Source organism: Hipposideros armiger, unplaced genomic scaffold (assembly GCF_001890085.2).
Source record: "Hipposideros armiger isolate ML-2016 unplaced genomic scaffold, ASM189008v1 scaffold_5, whole genome shotgun sequence".
Taxonomy (NCBI): Eukaryota; Metazoa; Chordata; class Mammalia; order Chiroptera; family Hipposideridae; genus Hipposideros; species Hipposideros armiger.
In genome coordinates this window covers 5,135,791-5,149,511 of record NW_017731355.1, presented here as the reverse complement: position 1 = coordinate 5,149,511, position 13,721 = coordinate 5,135,791, and the positions used below count along the sequence as shown (strand labels likewise).

At 41.1% G+C, this 13,721-nt stretch overlaps 1 pseudogene; it reads right to left on the bottom strand.

The window, feature by feature from the left end:
* Positions 1–12,719: 12,719 nt before the first annotated feature.
* On the bottom strand, positions 12,720–13,438 carry LOC109384692 (CCR4-NOT transcription complex subunit 7 pseudogene; annotated as a pseudogene).
* Between the last annotated feature and the right edge of the window lie 283 nt (positions 13,439–13,721).

Below are 13,721 nucleotides of genomic sequence, written 5' to 3'. Positions count from 1 at the left end.
TAGCAGAGTAATACTCCATTGTATAAATGTACCACAGTTCCTTAATGCCCTTAATAAGGAGTAAATCTTATGGCGAGGACAGTTTGGGCTCCAGGGTTGCAGCTGCTGGCTATGGATCCTGTGGCCCACTACCAATTCACTTCCTTTTGTCTATTCCTTACTACACCGTTTCTATCTAATCAGTAGCCTTCTGTGAGCTATCCCTCCAATGTCTAAGTATTATTGCAAGTGTTACCCAGGACAGTTTTGGAATTTCTGGTCTTCAAATAATTTTGGTGTCCATTTTAGGAGACTACATCTTAACCAGTGATCAAAAGGAGAACAATGGGCAGCTGCATTCGCTGTTTCTTTAATGAAAAGTTCTGTTTCCTATTGGCTGAGAGCCTGCCCTATTTTAAATTTATCACACCTCTCAGCTTTGATAAATCCAGAGATTTAATAAATCCAAGGATTCTCATTTAGTATGGACAATTAAAACAGGGAAAAGGGTGCATTTTTTGTACCCTAGTCACCTGGATGATAGCCAAGAAATTCCTCTCATTCATAAATTCCTCTCATTCATATTCATTTAAAATTTAAACATTATAGTAATCACCACTTAACAGAATTTTGTTATCAATGTTTTTATTGATCTTTTGCCTATTTTTCACTGCACCCCAAATTTTTTGGAATAAGGTCACATTAAGCTCTTTTTCAAGTAGTTGGAGAATTTCTTTGCAATGAGTCTGTATATCCAGAAGTCCCATTTATGCTGCTTTAGCTCCCTCTATGGGCTCAATGATGATCACGAGGGCCGTAAACAATAATAGCCAAAGCACATCTAGTTTTATACTCCCTTGAAAAAGTTTTGCTCTATTTTAAGTTAATGGGCCAGATCTAGGGGGATAACGAGCCCTGCTTCACACATGTTTCTTCCTGTTACACTTCTCAATCCCTTAGCTATCTCAGCCCACAAATGCTCATCTCATCAATCCAACACTGATACCATCTCGGTCCCTTCATCCCTAATGTCATTACGCCCACCTCTGCCTCTAATCTGCAAGGTGACTACATGGACAAATGCCAACAGCAAACTTGGATTAGTGCAAAGACCAGGTCCAGACAGTGTGTGGATAAAGTGAACCAAGTTGCAGTTGGGATAAACAATAAGAGGTATCTAGGGCAGGTGGAGGTACCGTTTTCAGATCCGCAAATCCTCACAAAGGGAGTGCCTAGCTGGGCTAAAAATATCCTTGTGACTAAAAATATCACAGGAGGATGAAACGCCCCCTCCCATTTCGTGAGATTGGAGAGTTCTGCACGTTACCTCATCTGACTACATGCCAGCAACCACTCCTCTGGGCCTGACGTACCTCAGGAATCTCCACATTATGTGATAAACAATGTGACTACAGAGCACAAAGGTACGACATGCTCAGGCATGACTCAGCGCTCAGTCTCTCAAGGCTGGTGTTGCCTAGTTCCACTCCTGAACTACAGAACTACAAGAGCCAGTTACTCGAGCATCTCTGAATCCTACCAACAGGCCCTTAGGTGATCCATGGGATCGATCTTACAAGCTGTAGAGAGTTCTATTCTGAAAAGGCCTATACCCTCACTCACCTGCTTTCTGTTCTCAGCTTCACAGCCTTCACCTCCGCTAACTGAACTGGATGTAATGGGCTCTCCAGGACAACCCCAAGAGTCTGCTCTAAGCCTGTAGGGATACCTACTATCTACTGAAGAAGGACTTTTCCTCCAACTCCGAAAGGGCCTCAAAGCTGCCAGCATCACCGACAAACCTGCTGCGGACTCACATTTGCTTTTCGTTCCTCGTCTCTTTTGTCCTGTAGGGTCATAATGCAATGTTAGAGAAGATTATATACTTTGTGTGATGCTCAATGGTGGCCAAAGATTGCCCCAGCAGTGACCCTGTATCCCTAGCACCGCCAATAAGGACAGGCCTGCGTGGGCCATTGCACTGGGACCCAAGAGAAGAGTTGTTAAAAGGAGAACATGGGCTCAGAGAAAAGACAGATCTGTGGCTATATCCAAGCTTCTTCACTGAGTCAGTAGCGATGTGACCTTGGGCAAGTTACTTCACCTCTCTACGTCTTAGTTTCATCAGTAAAATGGAGGTAACAGATTGCAAATTTGTTGAGAGGATTAAGCAAGAGAATGTGTTTAAAACACTGGAACATAGAAAGCACTTAGTAAATGGCAGCTACATCATCAACATCATCATTATTCCCAAGTCCATGTCCAGCCTAGCCAGGCGAATTTGCTTGGCTGCTTTATAGAAACATTGCAGTCTGGCTTGCCCCCCATATGCTTGGGTGGAAGAGTGGAATGTTAAACTCTAAGAAGAGTTTCATTTTCCTCTTCACATTTTCAAATATCTTTAGAACAGCATTGCACGGATTCCAGAGCCCTGGATCTTGAGAGTTCCGGTTTCATCTCATTTACAGGACCTTTGGGTCTTCACAGCCTCAGTTTACTTAGCTTGAAAATGGGAACTTATACATACTTTGCAAGGTTGTTCAAAGAATTGATGAGGTGAGGCACATCAAGTTCTTCATATAGTGTTCGGTGTATTACAGGAGTGCCCCGCACAAATGCTGGGGTACCCTTTCACCCAATGCCTCTGGACTTCAACACCTTTATTTGTAAAAGAATCTGGACTACTTTTTTTTCCAAGTTCTTTCACCGCTAATGTCCTATGACTCTTGCAACTCTCTCTTGTGGTTCATAGTGTCAGTCCCCAAAACACAGAACAGGATCTGGGAGAGAAGCTCCCTAGAGAAGATGTCAATCCCTTGGTTCTTAGCCCCATGGTGCTAAACTCTCTTTCCCTACCTGTTTGGGTTGCTTCACACTGCAATCTAGGACCTGTTCTTCCCAACGTGCTTTGATAAACTCCATAGCTCTCTTGTACCTCTTGAAACCTGAATATTTATATTTATTGACCTGACATCACTGCATAACACATTCTTTAAAAAGCTGTACTGTATTTTGTATCCAAGCCATGAAGGCCATAACATGATTTGCTTCCCAAACCTAATCCTCAGGCAACCTTCCTTGTCTTGGTATATACTATTTCCTCCTAATCCGTTAATCAATTAATAATTGAGGTGTTATCCTCACTTTTCCTCACCGCCTACATCCATGCCATTCAACAAGTCCTGTTGATTCTACCTTTAACACATATCCAAATATGTCAGTTTGTCCATTTCCACCAGTGCGAGACTGGAACAAGCCACCATCATTTCTGATGGAGGATTAATAAAACAGCCTTCTACCTGGTCTCCCAGCTTTTCCCTCTGCTTACCTTCAATTTATGCTCCACATAGTAACCGGAGTGCGTTTCTAAAGCCTGTGAATCAAATTATGTAATTCCCCTGCTAGATGTCCTTCAATTTTCTTTCCTTTGGTTTTTTAAGGCCTTACATCATCTGGCCATGACCTGTATTCCCACCTTCATCTATACCCTTTTCTCCATCTGCCATGCTCCAGCCGCTCTGACCACCTTTCTGTTCCTTAAACACCCAAGCTTATTTCTGTCCTAAGATTCTCACTCTAGCTTTTCTTCTGCCCCATGTGCTCTGTCTCCTGATCCTTACGTGGCTGGCTATCCTCACATTCAGATCAAACTGCAAAACGGGAGGCCGTTCTAAACTCCCCAACCTCAAGTATCCACTCAATCACTCTTGATTTTAATTATCTGCAAAGCAAGTTATCGCTGAGGTTTTTCTAATTGAAGCTTTCATTTTCTGTCTCCCCCATTAGAATGTATGCTCCTTGAAGTTAGGGTCCTGACTTACCTTTTTGCTGCTATAATCACAGAACCTAGAACTCTGCATGACACAGAGTAGCGAATTATTGAGTGAATGAATTCAAATTCATTCTGCCTTTGTTTTCCATCAATACTTAGCCTATCACTCCACTAGAGGGCAATAAATTACCTAATTAGAATGAGAAAGTCAGTGTCTTTTATACCACCTTTCAAGACAAACTTAATCCATTTTAATGATTAGTGTCCTAGACATTTAAAAAAACACTCCCACGCTCAAAAAAGTGGGTGGAGGGAGGAGAAATACTCTAGGTTTTCAAACCAGCCATCAGCTACAAGCCCAGGAGGAAAAATTTCAGGATTACAAATAGTGATTACAAACAAGTGTTAAACAGGCTTCCTGTTTAAAGTCGCTATTCAGCCTAAAAGCAAATCTCATTATGTAATATGAAAAACTTAACTCCAGTGATATGGAATTGTGTGGGAAATCAGAGGGAAATTAAGCAACATCACATTTTATCCATCTTTTACACACACAAATATATATTTGTTGGTCACTATTCTAATTTTTGCTTTTGCAAGTTTGAATCCTGGTCAGTCTCATGGGAGTAGAGATTCTGCAAAGGGTTCTCATTTTACTATTTTTGTAATTCCATTTCACTCTGAGCTTATACTTCTGAGCTTTTCTTTTAAAGAAAGTGACATGGTTTGTCCAGGATATGCCATCAAGCAATAAGACATCAAATGCTTCTGTTGACAGGTTCACCTCACGGCCAGAATAGCTTGAATGACTAAAGTCCTGTGATAAGGACAAGGTTTCTGTTTCTTAAGCCAAACGCAGCACCTGTCATTTGAGGCACAGAGAACAGACACTCACTAATCACACAGCTAGCTGCTTGTTCCATGACAAGAGGAAAGAGAACACACTATTCTCAGTGAACTCAAGGTGGCAGTGTAGAAATACTTAAAATGAATTTCACGGCTGAGATCCAACTATTCAGTGAAGAACTTCAGAGGTTGGTTGGTTGGTTGGGTGGTTGGTTGTTAAGGACAGTTCTCATAACCACATTGGGTTGGTCACCATGACAACTGGAAGGCTGTACTGGAATCCATGAGTTTCCGGTTGCCCTGTCTCTAGAGGTGAGAAATGACATATAGAGGAAAAGTTCAGGCTTGGACGGGTAAAATTATTTCTTTTTTTACTGTTGCTGCTGGTATGATTTACTGTGGCCAAAAAGCTCCTCATGTGTGAGTGCTAAAGGCTGTGGGAGCAGGGGTTTGCCAGATAGGCTGGCACCTATGGATTTCCAGAGAGTCACTGGAGGAGGGGCGTGGCCTAAGCTTTTCTTGTCACTTAGTAACAATGAGAGTGGCTTAGAGTACCCACCATGTGTATTGTGGGCAGGGAGTAATCACGGTCAGCTTGCTTGTTTCTTAAATTCCTTTAAGTAAGGCAGGATCTGTTGAATCCTCAGGTCTATTATAACATAGTGCCAGTAACTCAATAAGAAGGATGCAAACAGCATGAGAGGGCCAGCCGAGTGGCGCGATGGTTGGGGGCTGGCTTGGGACCCCAGAGGGCCCCGGTTCGGATCCCACATATGAGGGCCAGTGATGCTGCCCTCTAAAAAAAAATCATGAGAATGGGCCCCCTGTGGTCTCCTTCACTAAGGAGAGAGAACATTATCTTCTACTCTTTCTAAATTTTCCACCACAAAACATGCATTCATATTCTTCATTTGGCAAACACTTATTTGTTGAGCACCCGCAAAATAGTTACTACACTTGAGGAGTCAAATGGAAATGGAGAATTAAGTTATGAGAGGTAGCAACAAAATATTATGGAGAATTCAAAGGACACACATTTAAAGCTTCCAGTAGGAAGAAACGTTTTATTTCATGGAGCAACGACTTTGGCCTTAAGAGGTGAGTAGGATTTTAGATTGATGGAGTTGGGTGATGAAAGACAGCATCCTAAACCAAAGAGGCAGAGTAAGCAAAGGTAGGAAGTGAGATAATTTACATAATTGGATATGTAAAGAGTACAGGATAAGTATGAAAGTAGGTGATGAGGCTTTAAAGTCGTGTTTCTCAACCCAGGGAGATTTTGCTACTGGGGAAACATTTGGTCATGTCTGGAGACCTTTTTGGTTATCACGACTAAGTGGGGGTATGCTATTAGCATCTAGTGGGTAGAAGCCACGGATGCTGCTAAATATCCTACAATGCACAGGACAGCTTGCCACAACAAAACTTATCCAGCCCAAAATGTCAATACATGCCAGTATTGGGAAAACCTATTTGTAAGGAAGGTTGGTCTTGGTCAAGGAGGACCTTAAATATCAGGTGACGGGAATGGAACTTACTTGTTAGGCAAAGAGAGAGAGACAGGAGGTTTCTAAGTGGGAGAAGAAACTTATCAGTGTTATGATTTACAGCAGTTACATGGATAAAAATGTTCATAGCCTTTCCAAGTCTATTAAATTATTTCTGTCTTTTGGGCTAGAGACTGATTTGGCACAGATGAGTAAATATAGTCAGTTGCCACTTGTTAGAGGTAAGTCATCACAAATATGGCCAATGGGAAGCTGTAGTGGAGACACTGTTGAGACCGCAAGAATATCAATTCTTCATGCCATAGTCAGCTGCTCTGGTCTGTGTGCCTCTGCCAACTTCCAGTGGCTAATAAGCTTTTGGCCCAGTGATGGAAGCAATGATGCCAATGACAAAGATAAACAAGGTCCTTTGCCAGGAACAAATCCTGAAATCTTTCTAGTAATTACAACCTGACATGTACATGGCCCCAGGATCATGGGCCATCTCCACCACAGTCATTTACTATCTGTAATGATTCCAGAGACTACATACTATATGATGGCTTCCATGGGTACTGCATTGTGAATCGGCCAAGGCAGTATGGCCATTTTCTTCTTGGAACTTCCCAGAGCAAATGAAGTTGGAAATTAATGGACATTAGGAAGAACACCCACAGAATTCAGCCTTTCTCAGTAGTGGTCAGAGATGAATTCCATGCACTGAATTAAGTTGATGGGGGGATTTTTTTTTAAAGGGCGGGATAAAAATTTTGCTTCTGTTTTATTTGGCAGTATTCTATGTTATCTAGAAATGCTTTGACTACTACTCACAGCAAGCCCAGTAATGATGGCTTATTATTTTATTGCATGATAAGAAGTCCCACATTGGCGGGTTTTCTGGTAACAACTTCTCCGAGATGCATCAAGGACAGAGGCTATTTCTATCTTTTCTATCCCTCATTCTCAGCATGTTAGCTTTTTCATTTTTGCTTGCTGGTTCATGTGGTACCAGCTACTTCTGCCTTCTCTACAGTAAAGGAGAAAATTTTCTTCCACTGCCTATCATGAGCCAGAACTGGGACATGTAGTTACTCCAAGTTCTAAGGGAAGCTGGAGAAATGAATGTCCGTCCAAGAGGAAGCCAATTGTCATGACTGATTTAGACCAGCCATGACTCATCTCCAAGAGCCAGGTCGTTTGTTATCACAAACAAAAGTGGGGTTCCATTAGTAAGAAAGGAGAGGAGTTATTGGGTAGACAACTAACGTTGTCTGTCACAACCCTTCGCAGTGACAGACGCAACAGCCTGTTTTGTCTGTCCAAATGGTTTCGTCTGCCAAAAACGGTTTTTAGCTGGTGTGGGATAGAAATACAATAGGCTCCATCCTCTTTGCACATGTTCCCCCAGCCTCAAATGGCTTCCTCTCCTTCCCTCCCTCTTCTGAACACATAAGATTTTACTGAAATCATCTTCATGTGACTTTTCCTGGACCCCCATCCCAGCATTAGACATATCTACCCCTGCTCCCCCAACAAACTCTACCCTGGCATGTATCACATTGAATTGCAGCTATCTCTTTTCTTATCTTCCTTCACCACCAGAACGGGTCCCTTGAGAAGTCTAATTCATGTATGTCATACTCATATTCATACCCCCAAGACTGAGCCCCGAGCCTGACACAGACCAACAATCAGTGAGAACGGCAACAAAGAGTTTTCTCACATTATAATTCCTTAAGAGATGGTGTTCCTGGATAAAGCACACAGAGAAAACTTCATTATTTGGGGTTGTAAAAGCACACCTTTCAAGGGAGAGGTGCTCTGTCTCAGAGAAGAGGGTCCTGTCTGGCGTTTTGACCTTTGTCTGCTGGCTTCTCATACCAGCAGGCACTCTACTGTCCCTTCATCGATGCCAGCTCTCCAAATGTATGTGGTGGGATGAAACGGCTGTCTCTGGGAAGGCAGTGCCTCACTGGAAAAACAGCCTGAGCTTTGGAGATTGGAACCTTGGCTCAGCCATTGTCACAGTCCACTAAAGAGCAACATGAGTCTGTGAACTAACCTCGTCGGCCTTCCGTTTGCTCAGTGGTAGAATGTGATAAGAGCTTCAGAGGGTCGTTTTGCATATTAAATGACATAGCATATGTAAAGTGTTCAGCACATGGTACATGCTCAAAAAAGTATTAGCGAAGGCATCTCGGGTCTTCAACTGTATACTTTCATCAGGTCAAAGTTCTCTTATATGCAGATGATTTCACTGTTCTAGAGCCAAAGATTTCTGTATCCCTCAAGAAAGCTGAGAAATTCGTAGCTCTGTATCTTGTATGTATCTAGATAGCTCTATGTCAAAAAACAAAAAAAAAATTAATGATAATTTTATCCCTTGATTAAAGGAAAAGTCATAGGATATCCCCCATAGGAACTGCTGCATGTTTTACATGTCAATCTTGACAGAAGCATGAAGACCTAATTATAGTAAGGTTATATGTATTCTAAATGTATATAAAAGAATTTATAATTATCCCCCCATTCATTCTGTCATTGAGCTATAACTCATACCACAAAATTCACCCTCTGCAGTGTAAAAATCAGTGGATTTTAGTATATTCTGAGTTATACAACCATTATCACTCTAATTCCAGAATATTTTCATCACCCCAAAAAGAAAACCCCCATGCCCATTAGCTATCACTCCTCATACTCCCCCACAAGTCCCTGAAAACCACTATCTCCTTCCTGTTTCTATGGATTTGCCTATTCTGGACATTTCATATAAATGGAACCATATAATTATGGAGCCTTTCATGTCTGGCTTCTCTTAGCATAATCATTTCAAGGTTCATTCACGTTGTAGCATGTTTCAGTATTTCATTCCTTTTTATAGCTGAATAACATTCCATTGTATGGCTGTGCCACATTTGCTTATTCATTTATCATTTGATAAATATTTACATTGTTTCCACTTTTGGGTGATTATGACTACCATTACTAAGAACATTTGTGTACAAGTTTTTGTGTGGACATGTTTTCAGTTCACCTTGGGTAGATACCTAGGAGTAGAATTTCTGGGTCCTGCGCTAACTCTGTTTTACCTTTGTGGAAATGCCTGGCTGTTTTCAAAGCGGCTGCTACATTTTACATTCCCATCAGCAATGCCTGAGGATTCTGTAATAGTTTCTTTACATCCTCACCAAGGCTTGTTATTGTTTTTGGTTTTTTTTAAGCCATTCTAGTCAGTGTGAAGGGTATTTCATTGAGGTTCCGACTTGCATTTCCCCTAATGACTAATAATGTTGAGTATCTTTTCGTGTGTTTATCTGAATACCTTTTTTTTTGAGAAATGTCTATTCAAATCTTTTGCATTTTTAAATTGGGTAATTATTTGTTTATTGTTGAGTTGCAATTATTCTTTACATTTTCTGAGCACTAGACCTTCATTAGATATGATCTATAAATATATTCTCCCATTCTATGTGCTGTCTTTTCACTTTCTTCAAGATGTCCTTTGAAACAGCTGTTTTTAATTTTGATGTAGGTCAGTTTATCTATTGTTTTCTTTTGTTGTTTGTGTTCTTGATGTCAGATCTAAGAAACCATTGCCTAATCCAAGGTCACAAAATTTACACCTATGTTTTTTTCTAAGAGTTTTATAGTTTTACCTTTTACATTTAGGTCTTTGATTCATTTTGAGTTAATTTTTCTGCATGAGGTAGGGGTGCAGTTTTTTTCTTCTGCATGTGGATATAGTTGTCCCAACGCCATTTGTTGAAGACTATTCTTTTTCATTGAATCTTTTGCCAAAAATCAATGGACCATAAATGTAAGAATGTAAGGATTTATTCCTGGACACTCTATTCTGTTAATCTATGTATCAGTCAGGGAAACAACTATTTTTTTTTAAAGATTTTTATTGGGGAATTGGGGGGATGGGAACAGCGCTGGGGAATTGGGGGAAGGGGAACAGACAAGTTGCTGTCGTTTTGTTCTTCAATCTAGTTGTGGAGGATGTTGCTTCACTGGCCCAAGTTGGCACCATCATTGCGCTCTTCTCGGGAGAGGCAGATCAGTCGCCGGCTTCTGGACGGCCGCTCACTGCGGCTGCTGGCCGCTCACGCTGGCTGCTGGCCACACACGGTAGCCCATGGCAATCCACTGCCACAGGGACTGCAGCCCACGCCGTCGCCGGCGACTCATGGCAGCCCAGCTCCAGGTTGAGCTGTTGTTCAGCATCTTAGCTGTGGAGGGCAGTGTCACTGGCCCTCATATGTGGGATCCGAACTGGGGCCCTCTGGCATCCCAAGCGAGTTCTTAACCATCGCGCCACTCGGCCGGCCCAGGGAAACAACTATTAATAGCAGGAGAGATATCTATAGACATAGTTATAAATATATATGTACATATACACACATATACATACATACATATGTACAGAGATAGATTAAGATCAATAGATAGATCGATCAATCGATTTATTGCAAAGAATTGGCTTATGTGATTGTGTCAAGTCCGAAATCCACAGAGCAGACTGTTGGGGAGAGCAGGCTGAAACCGTCAGATGCAAGCTGAAGCTGCTATCCACAGGCAGAATTTCTTCAGGAAAGCCTGCCTTTGCTCTTAAGACCTTTCAACTGATTAAACCAGGCCCACCCAGATTACCTAGGATAATCTTCCTCTCTTAAAGTAAATCGATTACAGACTTCAGTCTCATTAACAAAATACCTTCACAGCAAAACCTAGATTAGTGTTTGACCATAGCCTTGCAAGCTGACACATAAAACCAGCCATCACAGTGTCTATGTCTCTCTTCACGCCGGCACCATACTGTGTTGGTAGCTTAGCTTCATGATCAGTTTTGAAATCAGGAAGTGTGCGTCTTCTTTGTTCTGCTTTTTCAAAGTTGTTTTAGCTATTCTGGGTTCTTTGCATTTCAATATGAACTTTAGAATCAACTTGTCCATTTCTGCACCCAAATTCATTTTTACATTAAGACAAACTGATATATCAGTAGCTTTGAAATCGAATCCACATGACATAAGCGAGTGGGACAAGATGCTCTGCTTTCTCTCTGAGGATCATTTCATGTGTTTTCTACCTTATGCAAGCAACATGCATTCTACCTGCCAGCACAAAAGAAACAGATGAAAACATCGTGGGAATAAATGAATTAATAGGTTGTCCGATAAGCAATTCCAGTTCTTAAATACCATAACTGAAATAATACTTCACTCTTCTGACTGTTAATGAGAAAAAAAGTGGCATGTTCCACATTCATTACTTGATATCAGTTTTGTCACCAATAATCACATTTCCACCTTCTAAGGGGGGGGCACCCAATGTTCTCTCAAAATCATTTCGTTCAGTTACCCATAAACCTCTTTTGTGACTTTACAAGGCTGGGTGAAGTGACTTGTGGCTGGAGAGATGAATTAACATGGTTTCTGCCCTGGGGAAGCTTGGGGCAACTGTCACAGCAAGCATAACAGTCAAAATGAAGAATTCAGAGCCAGCCATCTTGCAGTGGTCAATGGCACATGTTTTACCCAAGTATCAAATGTGCATCCTTACCCACACTGACTGGGTCATTTTTTTTTTTTAATGCAAGGCTGAGCATCCAGAAGGTTATTGTAATTCTCTAATGTACCACTGGAAAGGAGTACAAAACAAAATATTTGCTTTCATGAATAGACAGCCCAAATTGCTTCTGAATCAATACCACTTGGCAAAATAGCTATTATGCCTCCTATTATTAATAATTTCTACAAAAACTTAAATTTCCAGAAGAGTTTTCAGTCAATTCTTTTATGTCTAAGAATATACTCAAAAGAATTTTACAGTAAATACTTTGCAAAAAGAAAACCATTTTTGTAAACAAGAAATCCATTCTATTTCGGTTTTGCTCAATTTTCTTTGCACTTACCTATAGTGAGGCATATCTGTGCATATCACTTAACCTAAGTAGGCTCTGGTTCACTGAATTTCATTATTCCATACCTAACTTCTTTATGTTTGAGGAATTTATCTCTGCCTTTTACCACTTAAGGAGGGTCTGCCCAAGGTGATTTTTCATTCAACTACTACTTCGGACTTATTTAACCCCTTTAGAATTCAAAAACCTCTTGGTAAGACTCATTCTACTAAAAAACATGAATCCTATACTAAAAATCCTCAAAGTATTGAAAAATGGCATGAGCAAATTTTTTACCAGCAGTTTAATGTCTAAGACAACACCAGAGGAAACAACACAGGGATGGATTCATTGACTTGGCAGAAGCAGCAGTGATGTGGTCTCTGGAAAGAACTCCTATTTTCTCCCACTAGTAATGTATGTGACCTTGGATAATTGTTACTAGCCTCTGGCCTCAGTTTTCTCACTTAATAATATGGTTGGAACTACATGATTTCTAAGGTAGCTTGAATTTAAAATTGTTTTAGTCTACAAAGAACTTTATTTCCTTCTGAACTATATTTCAAGATGACTTACTTTTGAATACTTTCATTCAAGTGTGGTAGATGCAACTTATATGGTATCTCTAATTATATCATCACTTGATAAATACTTATTGCCCAAAAAATTTTATGTAAGGCATTTGATGTTCTCAACCACACAACCAGCTGAGAAAAAGGCACTGATGTCTTCATACTTCTCTCATTTTGAAAAAGGCCATTTCTGTAAGCCATGAATCAGATCCTGCCTGATGCTGTGGTCCTACCTGTTTCATCTCTAACTATTCAGCAACTTCTTGTGAACCACCTGTGTGATTTTTACAGCTCTTCATAAGGTACTTCACATCATAAACGACAGGAAAAAACAGTCGAAGGTTCTCAAAGAAGAAGCAAGGTTCGAGTTGGTCAGGATGTGATTAAGTAGCCAAAGTCATAATCACTATGAAATGATAACCACTTGACCCTTCACAGAGAGCCACTCCTAATGTCATAGGAAGTTCTGCAAAGTACTGGGTCTCAATTCCTTCCTCATGTTTTTTAAACTGGATACCAAATGTTCTTGGTAGCTCTATCGAGACCTGGGCATACATATCCTCCCTCAAATTAAATTTAAAATTAAACTGCCAAGTTGGAAGTTCCTGGAGGGTCTTTTCCTTGCTCACTCATAAATCTCTGTCCTAGCTGAACTACCGTTAGCAAGTCTACATTACATTGCAATAGTTAGTACTTACTATCAGCGTTGCTTCTGATTTGCCAATAGGCCTTGCAACCACACCTGAAAACTCAGTGTCCATAGCAACATCATTATATTTTTGGATAACTTGATGATTTTTTTCTTCACGTCTTCATCCAGGTTGCAAGCCCCAGCTTCACACATTCTTTGGCTATGATCCACAGTTGCTGCTGGCATAGTGAAGGGAAAGGAGTCTAGCTGCCAAGCATCAAAATACTGTATTTGATTGAAGATTTGTTTCACAAAACACTTTATCCTTTACTTGTGCGCTTGTCAGTGTGTCACTGAGCTCAAGCCCCTCCTCCTCCTCCTCCGCATAGACAGCACCCTGCAGTAGTGGCAGTGGCAGCTGATGTCCCACTGGCACCTCTCACCCAGCAACGGGGAACGGGTGAGCCAGGGCTGCTCCACACTGTGCCGCCGGGGCCATTTTCTGATCATTGCTAAGTGGCTGACTTTT